The sequence below is a fragment of the Opisthorchis viverrini genome, assembly GCF_000715545.1.
Source record: "Opisthorchis viverrini unplaced genomic scaffold opera_v5_278, whole genome shotgun sequence".
In the NCBI taxonomy this organism is placed as follows: Eukaryota; Metazoa; Platyhelminthes; class Trematoda; order Opisthorchiida; family Opisthorchiidae; genus Opisthorchis; species Opisthorchis viverrini.
The window spans coordinates 587,241-598,614 of NW_008751938.1; positions in this window are offsets into that span (position 1 = coordinate 587,241).

The following is an 11,374-nucleotide window of genomic DNA, read 5'->3' on the forward strand; positions in this document are numbered from 1 at the left end:
GTCCATCGTTCAACGCTGAACGGCGCCAGAGTCGTTGGACCGAAGAATTTTAACAGTAATTCAGATAGCCACATGCAGTCTCGCAGTCGAAGTTCCTGACCTGTAACGGAGCCATGACCGGTGAACTTAGAACCTGAAATACCTTTCTTCCCTCAGTTGTTATTGAGCTGCTGGCGCTGAATAGCTCCCACTTGCTCCGTTTAATGATGGAAGTACAATCCTCAGTCGGTATTTGTTCAACTTATTTGCCTTCACCTTGGTTGAGGAGACCATCTTAGTCAACTAGGGTGTCAGTATTGGGGCACCCAACATTTTCGCGTCCGGGTGCCGACTTTGCGCATACGCTAGACGTTTTCGCCCCCAGTTCCCAGCCAGTTTCGGACTCATGGGTCCGAAACTGGGTATACCTATTTCCTCCAACTGCAGTTGGAGGATTGTGTTGCATGAACTAAACCATAATTGGGTCTCGAACAGAAGTCACTTTCTGAATTGTGAGGTGTCGCGTCAAGATTTTCCTCGATTAAAACCGTTCTTATTGTTATGAAAGAATTTCACTCAATGGCTCAGCAATCGTCATTGTAAGGTGGTTTCTGCAGTCACCATGCCATAACTGACTGCAAATCTCGGATTGGGAGCCTTAGTGACGGGCAAATAAGTGGCCATTAGGAATAAAACAATCCTGCTACGAAAACACAAGGACAAGACATAAGATGTTGCGGTAGTTCGAGCGCAAGTTCGACCTTGAAACAATGCTGTCCGGTCGCTGCTCTTGATTGGTTATTCACGGATTCACGGATTGATACACAGGATCGAGGCTATTGCCCAAGTTTCCCGGGTCGCTTTTGTTCTTGTCGGTCAATGGCTTCCAGGGATAGTCCATTCAGTGAGCAGTACCAAATAACATTTAAGTCACGCATAATTTGCCTTTCGAAAGAAAAAGAAAAATCATAGGCCCTCCGCCTTGTTTCCAAAAATATTTACTGGAACTTTTACTGCAGTAGGTTCGAAATCGGTTTCGTTATTTACTTGTGCAATTTGGTGAATTATTTTTTGATGTTTAATCTAATTACGGTGATAACACGTGTCATTTTGTTGAATTTTTCATTCAGACAACCTGTTTATTGTAGCGTCTGTAATCCGTTGTCACATTTACCATTCTTCCTGAACTTGAACCACACTTTGTAACTGTCGTTCACATTGTATCATGACGTTTGTTTTAATGTTGAGAATACAATTTTCCGGCGCGACCTGCTGACTTCTTGCTGAACAAGCGTATTTACGCTCCGTTGAACTGTTTGTTGACTGCTGAACCAGTGGGACTAAATCTCTGTGTTTGTGTCAACTGTTGAACGTCACAATAAATCCCTGTGACATTTTTTAGCCGTGAATAATTTTCTTACTGTGGAATATATCACGCACGCGGAACCATCTGTGGGAAATTCCGACAAGTGAATATTTCCTTTCACAGCTAGTTACTGCATTTGGATCGGTGTAGTGGACTACTGGACCTACGCATTCGTGAGTCCCCATTTGACTACTCATTCCTTTCCTATGATTTTGTGATTTTGTATTGGTTACTTAGCTTGTTAATTTATCCAAACACGCTGATAAGGTCCTAGTCCGCTACAGTGTGCAACTCTGTCGCAACGCAACTTAATTCTGCGGCGCATCCATTTACTCCTAATCGTGATTCAGGTTATTATGGGTTGCCCTACGCCACATTTATCAGTGGACGAAATGGACGTCCATCGAGTGTACAGGTTTGTAGGATGGACAGGTAAACTAAAGGGATGAATCACCTGACCCGATGGTCTGCGCCGGCTCCCTCTACCGTAGGGTTGCTATGCCTTCCGCAACTAGTAACAGTTGCAAATAACGAAACCAAGTCTCCACTTCTAAGTCCGAAAGACCGGTGCAAGCGTTCCATTTTAGTGGAGATATTCGAGGAAAAATTCATATCTCTTTCGAAAGCCCCGGGGGATGCAAACGCGAGGAACGAATTGCCCGGGCGAACTTCAGTGACGAACTTTCCCTTGACCGAATACCAGTGCTCACCAGCCCGGATATTTGGTTCCCGCAACTTTCTGTATTGCAATGTGATTTCCAGTTCAAATGCATGTGGCTGATTTCCTTCCTCACGGTGCGATCCACCGTTGGCCCTCGGGCTCATGGGAGCTGACCAGTTCATCATGCAAATTCTCGAGCAACTCTCCGTAGGCTACCAGGCCACGGCTCTTCCGCGAATAGGTTATTTTAACGCTCTCAAGGCCTACTGGATGGAGCATAAACACATCGGATGTAGTGAGCATTTTACAATGACCCTGACCAACGTCATTCAAAAAAGCGCCTCTGTCCAACATGCCGTCGTTCCACCCTGCCGCCATACAGGCTAACTTCCATCTTTAATGGGTCTAGTTATCACCAACAAGAGACTTTTCGTTGATCATGCGTCAGTTAAAGCTCCGCTGGGACATTACTACCACTGTGTGCTAACCTCTGGTTTCATCCGTTACTGGGCCAGAAACCCGGAACCGCAAATGTGGAGTCGAAACTTCCGCCGTGCAGACTTCTCAGAAATGCGTGTCTTCCTTGATTAGGTGAAACTAGTACCAGCTTCAGTAGAGGAGACATAGGGAACCATTGCCCAGAGAATTCACGACGCTGGCATGGCCTTCGTCCCATAGAAACAAGCGCGCAACCGAATCGACCAAATGCTACCTAAAAGGATTCGGTGACTTCTGGAAACGATGCCTCCGCACCGGTCTTTGGCACCCGTTCCCACTGGAGCTCCCCAGGGCTCCATTTTTCGGACCACTTCTGTTTTTATTCCACGTTGACTATCTTTCAGCTATTCTATCGATTCCATGACTACTTTTTGTGGACGACTTGAGCTCCTACAGTTCCAATGCCAGCGCCCTCCAACCGGATGTAGGCACTACAAAGCAGTAGTTACCCGACTAGCATCTTCCGCTGAATGACAAAGGCGCACCTGCATATGGTTCGGAGGAGATCCAGTTAACGACTTCACCGTGCATGGTGAGAATGGGTCGGAAGACTTTGCAAGGATAGATGCCAAATATAATTTATGTACCTGGCTCTCTTCGAAAGCGTTCTCACTGCACTATGAGTAATTAACTCAATAGGCATTAGCCATTCCACGGATGATTTGGCGCACCTCCCACGTATTACTCACATGGACTTCCAAATACTCCATGGGGCCTAAATCAGACCACCACTTGGATATGCCAAACAAGTTATCCACACAGGACGAGAGAAAAACGTTATCCTTATTTAGCGTGTCCAACAAGCTGCTACAAAAATGGATGCAGGCCTCGAATCCGTTAATTATGGAAAAGGTCTTGCGGTGCTTGACCTCTTTCCCATCGAGCTTCGTCGCACCTCCCACGACTCACATGGACTTCCAAATACTCCATGGGGCCTAAATCAGACCACCACTTGGATATGCCAAACAAGTTATCCACACAGGACGAGAGAAAAACGTTATCCTTATTTAGCGTGTCCAACAAGCTGCTACAAAAATGGATGCAGGCCTCGAATCCGTTAATTATGGAAAAGGTCTTGCGGTGCTTGACCTCTTTCCCTGAAGTACCATCACCTACGAGGAAACATCTACGAGGCCTGTTTAAAAAGGGTTAGACCAACAGGTTTATCGCTGTTGACCCAAACAACACGGCGCAAACATGGGAAGAAAATTTCCGAGCTCAAATTAACAATAATGGTTTTATTCCCCAACTTGTAAGAAACTTGCTAATTGATGCATGGTCGGGTCGTTATAGCTGAGGAAGGTACAATCTACGAGGCGTGCTTATTGCGCGGGAAGTTAGCGCGGTTATGGGAAACAAAAACCAAGGACAATGGGCAATGGGTGCGACAACTTCAGTGATGAAGCTGGTTTACATGAACTAAAGCTGAAAACATTTTTTGGTCATGAGTGACCCTGGGCTGTGAGTCAATGGCCAGGTCACGAAAAGCAAAATTAGAAATAGAGATGGGATGATTCAAAGTGGAGAACAGTGGCATGTTTCGTCTCAAAAATATGGTCTAAATTGAAACTGATTAGACTCACTGGCGTCACTGTTGTAAGGAGGTCAGATGTAAAGGACAGTTTTCATGGGGAAATGGTTCCAGTGCATACGGCCAAACGAACACCGCAAACGACAATGAACTTAAGGAAGAGGCGAACCAAAATCATAGCCTGCAGTTGAGAACAAACTCTCCTCAGAGGCGGTTGGGGCTGGGTGGAAAATTTGCTCGCCATTGCCACTGCAGGGTCGAGGAAGCGACAGATGATGGCCGAGAGTAAAAACAAAATCGTTGCGGGAGTGTCATCAGGCAAGCGTTTCTCATTTTGGATAGTTGAGACCAGACGATTATTCTAGTACCCAGTTAAAACCACTTTCAGACCATCTATTAGTTGGGTCCTCGCGTTGGCAAACGTACTGCCTGGCGCTGGGAACTTAAAGGGCAGTGTTACACCGTATTTTCACTTATGACTTTCAGGTGAACCATAAGAAGAAAGCCGATCCATGGAGTTTGGGCTGAAGCCTAAGTCTTATGCATCAATCCGTGGATCCGGAATTGCTATCATTGCTGAGATAAGGTTCCACATTTGCTACCACGCCGTTTTTTACAGTTAATCGTTACATCAGTTGTTACAAGGATTGTTGCCTAGTGAGTAGTCCATTGCAACAATCGGATGACTCGCGTCTTGTTTTACAATCACCGTGCCTATCGACTGAGGGGGCGCGCAATATGCTACCTTGCTCAGAATGAGTATAAAACGGACACATAGACACATATGAGACAGGTGATTTTCTTCAGCGTTTATACTGCACAACGTTTCTGTTTTATGTTCACGTCGCTTTTCTTGACCTGAACGTGAACCACTCTTTGATCTTGTCATGGCACGCGTTGTTCAAATAAACATGCCGGTTTCGCTAGTTTTTGGCCGCCCTGCCTCGGGTTGATGTGTACTTTTGCATCTTGTTTGGAAAAACAAGATCCTAAGGCGGTGCATAGAAGCTGAGCTATTGCCACGATATTGTCTGTAAAATTCGGTTATTTTACCCTTTCATTTGTGATTGGCCTCCATTTTGAAGATTAGGCTTTTCGGGGTTTGCGCGCGGCTCAATGTGGCCTACGTGATCGACGGAAACAATCGGCAGACACCAAGTATGTAGATCGAACGTCAGGCAGAAAGCTTGACAGATATCATGCTTCTCCTTAAAACCAAATAAATGTAGATGTGTATAGTCAGAAAATATGGGAAACTTTGATGTGCCACACAGACTCCCTCAGAAAGCCGCGCAATGCTAAACAGCCTTCGGCATCTTTTGATGGAGAAAGTTGATGAAAAACTAAAAACGGGATGCTCGTTGTCTGCAAGGGCTATATGAGGGATCAGGCAATGATCCGAAATTCGGGAAATCTGCACATCATGCACCAAATGGCGTTGATTGCGAAGACATTGAGGCAACATTATAGCCAAATACAAATCATATGGCACATTGACCTACTTATCATGGAAGGGACACCGGCCGCACGCGAACCCCCAATTTGAGAAATAACTTAGGACAGAAGTTCCGAATTCCTTAAATTTTGACCACAGTTTCCTTTAGTTCCGTTGCTCTTTCCGACAGGTTCGTGATTAGTGACGTAATGCTTTTTTATCGAGATATGTTACCAGGACGGTGGTAATTTACTTCCAGATATTTTGAAAGGGCTGTATTATTTTCTTGACGAGCTGTGCATATCTGAGGAAGGGAATCCGTCACATGGATGCATCTACATCATTACTGCATAATTCATCAAGACGCCTCCAATTACCATACTGGACGGAAGGCGAGCCCCCCAAACGAAAATTTTGTACGGAGCTTCTCGGGGCTAATTCAACTCACGTGTTACACCTGGCTAGCACAACAGAGCCAGAAGACAGTCCAGTTTTCACCGCGGTAGAATTTACAACCGAAACCAGGTAGATGATCTCCCCGACATTAAGAACACTATGCCTTGTTTGGATGGGGTACCATTTAGTTTAGTTTTTTCATTTCGTAGACTTGTAATAGCATAAAGCTGCACTGTTTGTCACCCTTGAAAGTGCACTCATTTAAACAAAAGGCTTCAAACATCTGTCACCAAAACGTGTAGCCCAAATAGGCTGACACGATGGGAGATTCTCAACTTAGAAGGTCTAATAGCTTGCGGGAACTGAAATTCGGTTCGCTTCTAATAGAGGAGAACCTTTCCCTGCGAAGTCATTCATTGGCAAATACCAATGAAATAGCTGCAAGTCATTAGACAGAAGGGTAGGCATATCATATGCGCGTAGTCTTTAAAAGGTGAATGTAAGATCCGGACGGTTAAGGATCTCACAGGACGATTGCGACTATTAGATTATACACAGTTCGTAGCCAGTAGTCAATGGGAGCAGACAGACGTGGGGCAGTAGATGATATATTGAAGACTGACAGGAACTGGTTCTACAGAAAAACGGATTAGTAAGCATCATGAATTAGGAAAAAGTACAATCAACAATGACGCAATCTGCAGGAGCGGGAAGTAGTCACTGTCACAGCACGGATTTCTATAGGGGCAACAAGAAGTAAGTACCAAACGATGTGCAAACATACATATCGGGGCAGTCTGACAGTGTGAGTTGGCCATAACGGCGCAGGAGTCAGTACGTTCGGGATGTGAAGGACTGTCTTTCGGTCGGCGTCGACGCAGCCGCTCGTGTCGCGTGACAGGTCAGATTGCGCGGTTTCGTCCGTTCAAAACAAAGCTCAGCAAAGGCTATCTGCTAGGTGCGATACATAGGTAATACAAAATAAACAGCCATGTTGGACGTCTGGTTGGTGTAGTCGGTGACGCGTTCGCCCGCTGTCCGCATACTCTGGATTCGATACCCGGTCGGCGCGCTTTTCGGTCGGAGTGGACGCTCGTGGATAGGTGCAATCCAGACGAACTTACAAGCAATGACGGACGGGCAAATTAAGTATTGTCATCAGTTACTGAGGCATAAGCAGACCCTAAGCCGGGACGAAACAGGGGGAAAACGAGCAAAGAAACGACATGGTGTCATAATAAACAGATGCGAGTCACGTTACTCATGAGTAGTCAGAAAACCAGGAAAGTTACCGCTGGTCACCGTTGATTCGCAGGTGCAATCAACAGTGAACATTCCCACGCGTTCTTTGAACTTTCCCTGATATTTCTTGACCATCACACGATGGTAGACGAATACTGCAGAGCTGGAACGAGGTCACCGTTCAGACTCCTTCCTGGCTTAAGCCATTTTGACATCGTCTGCAAAGTTGGGAGGTACTCCTTCAGCCAACGGCTCCAAAACAGGTCGGCTAGGTGGTTAGCATGTCTCCAGGTTTTAGTTAGATTCCGTGAGTCAGCACAATGACTGGTCGTTGAAGGATTCGCGCTCGGGAGCAACAAATGGTTCGGCGTTAGAGCTGCGAAATCATTGGGGTCCGAAGTCAGCTTTACTAATAAGCGGTCATTGAGGATTTTTTCAATCTCAGTCAAAGTTGTCTGCAGCGTTCCATCGTTTACCAGTCTGTCTCCTAGTAAGGCCCGCAAAATTCGNCCAGGAAAGTTACCGCTGGTCACCGTTGATTCGCAGGTGCAATCAACAGTGAACATTCCCACGCGTTCTTTGAACTTTCCCTGATATTTCTTGACCATCACACGATGGTAGACGAATACTGCAGAGCTGTTCCACAATGTCCGGAAAAATCTTCGCCTTCCATTAAATGCATGGGCGGAGCTCGTACACCAAACCATAGAATACATGCACGTTTGATCACCGGTATACTTCGTACACCCCATTTTCCTTCAAAGGGTGCGTGCACTCTACCGATGTTCCAGTTACTTATATTGGGTCGGCCTCGGAAGCTTGTCAGTTCTGCACTTCTTCGGTTGTATCATTCCACTTCTGAAGCTGCACGGCGTCCAGTCTTTTCGATCCTCTACCTTCCTGAGTTGTGTAAACGCTTTTCCGACGGTCGGTAATAGCGGACAAGTCTTGCCACCGACCGCTAACCTTCCACGGCCCCAGTCCACTACTTCCAGGATTCTAATGACCCGCTCGATCTGCGTACCTATGGGGGAACGGTCGTGCCGTTTTCTGTCTAGCCCTTACCTGAGAAACAGTCGAGTTTTTTCGATCTCTCCTCCGTTGTTCTCCTAGCTCCCCCGGAGACAGGCGTGCTGCCAGCAACGACCCATTTTCCCGCCAAGTTGGAAAGTGTGGATGTCGACTGTACACCTGAATTAATGGATAACTTTGTGTTTCGCTGTATCGACACACGATGAGCTAAGAACACACTCAGCAAGCACGCTTCCATGTCACCTCTTTTGACAATCTCCTACTCTTTAATAGTTCGGTTTTTGCATCCACTTAGGCCGTTTGCTTGCGGATGATAGGGCGTCATCCTTAGCTGCTTGGTGCCCAGCTTCCACAAGCTACTCTTGAACTCTCCGCCCTCAAAGCAAGGCCACTGATCTGGTAAGATCATTTTAGTACCCTTGGTTGGCCATTTGGCGCATTACCACTCCGATGATCGTCGTCGCCCGTTGAATCGGTACGGCTGCCGTCCCGATCCACCACGGCAGGTGACGCCATTGTTACGAGATTCTGATTTTTGGCGGCTGTGACCGAAGAAGGCCAATGACGTAAAGTTACCAACGCTTCCAGATATCTTAAACATGGGGTGTGCTTCACCGTTGTATTTCCTTTCATCAGGTGACGTCGCTTACAGGCCACTACATATAGCCACGTATTATCTTGCTTCCCATCTCTGGCCAGACGTCCCCTGCCGAAGTACGTCGTATGTCTTGGCGTGCCCTGTGTGTGCCATGTCGTGGCTTCAGCTTCTGTCTCAATACGTGAGGCATATTGGTCAGCGCGGCCTCCAATTCGGTGGCGTTCCAGAACGTTATGTCAGCTTTGCTCGAGACCAGCCTATCAAAGTGATTCTGGAATATATCCAGTTCTCTGCCCCCTTCCCCGTTTTCAATACCTATTCCGTCCAACGAGGCGACTGAAAACTTCCTCAATACATTATCCTGTAACTGTAGTTGCACCAAATTTCTGGGATCCAGTTCGAGGCTTTTAGTGCCCATCATAATATTCAGGGCATCATATCCAACCCTTGTTCTTCGCAGTTAATCAGCCAGGTGATCATTCCTCCTTGGCAGTTGTCAGATCATGAAGTCGTACTCTTGTAACTGGAGTACCTGGTGCGCGAGCCTTTCGCTGATGACCTTTTCACGGATTCACGGATTTACGGATTGGTACACAGGATCGAGGCTTTTGCCCAAGTTTCCCGGGTCGGTTTTGTCATTGTCGGTCAGTGGATATCGTTCACCTGAAAGGCGCAAGTGAAAAAAGGGTGTTGCACTGCTCGATTGGTACAAGGATCGAGGCTTTTGCCCAAGTTTCCCGGGTCGGTTTTGTCATTGTCGGTCAGTGGATATCGTTCACCTGAAAGGCGCAAGTGAAAAAAGGGTGTTGCACTGCTCTTTATGTTCTCAGCGCAGGTCAGTATGCTTGCCAGCGCGAAGATTCGCATAAATAAGTGTCTAATAGAGCTTTAAACTGGGTCCTAGAAGGGGCGTGGACAACCATCGAAGGAAGGTCATTCCACGAATTTACTGCCCGAAATGAGAAAACATTTTGTCTAATGAATGTGTGTGCTCTGATCTTGAAAATTTTCTTGCTATGCCCCCGCCGTGTGTTTGCTGGGTCAATGGTAGAAAAACCTGTTGGCCAAGCTCTGTTCAAACAGGGCATAAGTAAGAATTAGGTCCCCTCGGAGTCGACGGTACTCCAGGGAAAGAGATNGTCTTTCGTATGAGTAGACAACTTGGTTGGCGTATTCCAGGAGCGGTCCGACGTAGGCCCCGTAGAGTATTTGGAAGTCCATGCGAGTAAAGTAATAGAAGGTGCGTCGGATCATCCGTAAAATGCCGCATGCCTTTTGGGCCGATTTCTCATGGTGTAGTGAGAAGGACAAGTTTGAGGAGACCCAGATGCCCAAATCCTTTCTGTCATCCATCCTCATGACGTTTTCTGGTCCTTTCTCACCATGCATAACAAAGGCATTCGCTGAGTCTTCTCCTTTGGACATATGGACGCACTTTTCATCATTCAGAGGAAGGCGTCAATCCAACGACCACTGCTTGGCAGCGTCTACGTCTATTTGGAGGGCGCTGGCATTGGTACTCTAGGATTTCAAGTCGTCCGCAAAAAGTAGACATGATTTCGCAAGAACGTCTGGGAGGTCATTGACGTAGATCAGAAACAGGAGTGGTCCCAAGACGGAGCCTTGGGGATATCCAATGGAGACCGGCGCTGGAGAGGAATAGGTCGAGCCTATTCTCACTCGGAATGATCTGTCTGATAGAAACGCCTTGATCCAGCGAAGGATTTTCCCTTGAATCCCGTAAGACTCGAGGTTGTGGAGCTGCGGGACGTGTGGGACCCTATCGAAGGCTTTCGAGAAGTCGAAAAATATGGCATCCGATATGAGTCCTTCGTCCTTGGCTTCGGTTAAGCTGTCCATAAACACGAGCATGTTTGTCACGCAAGAACGGTTTGGGAGAAATCCGTGTTGAGCTGGAGATATCAGATTGCTGGAAGTAAGGTGATCTAGGATGGCTCGCTTCAGAATGCGTTCCATCACCTTGCACGGCACGCTAGTGAGGCTTATAGGCCTATAGCTGCCAGGCGATAGTCGGTCACCAGTTTTGTAGATTGGCGTGACAATCGCTTCCTTCCAAGCACGGGGAAGGCGGCCTTCGTCAAGCGACTGACGAAACACCAAGTGTAAATGGTTTGCCAGTGTGGAGGACGTTTCTTTCAGGATCCTCGGATGGACCTCGTCGGGTCCCAATGCGCAGAATGGGTTGATCTGGTGCAAGATTTGACGAATGTCCTCCACCGTGAAGACCAAGCCGGTTAGAGGCTGTTCGTAGTTTCTCCTTGACAAGAATGGATGTGACGTGTACGCTGGGGCTGAGTATAGACACGCATAGTGTTCTCTGTAAGCCTCAGATACCACTGTTGGGTCATTCGCCGGTTCTCCGTTTCTGTCCCTCAAGGAGAACGCAGATGGCATGTTTCTGCGGCGGTGTCTCATGTACTTGAACAGTACGTTTTCGTTTTTTCGGGCGAGGTCCAGAATGGTAGCTTGTTTTCGTATGTTCCACTGGCGGATTTCCGATTTACAGCGGTTCCGCATTTCACGAAATGCCAGCTCATCTTCTGTGTCCCCTGTGGTCAACTTTTTGAAAAAGAGTTGGGATCCTTTTTCCAGAAGTCGCCGAATCCTTTTTGGCA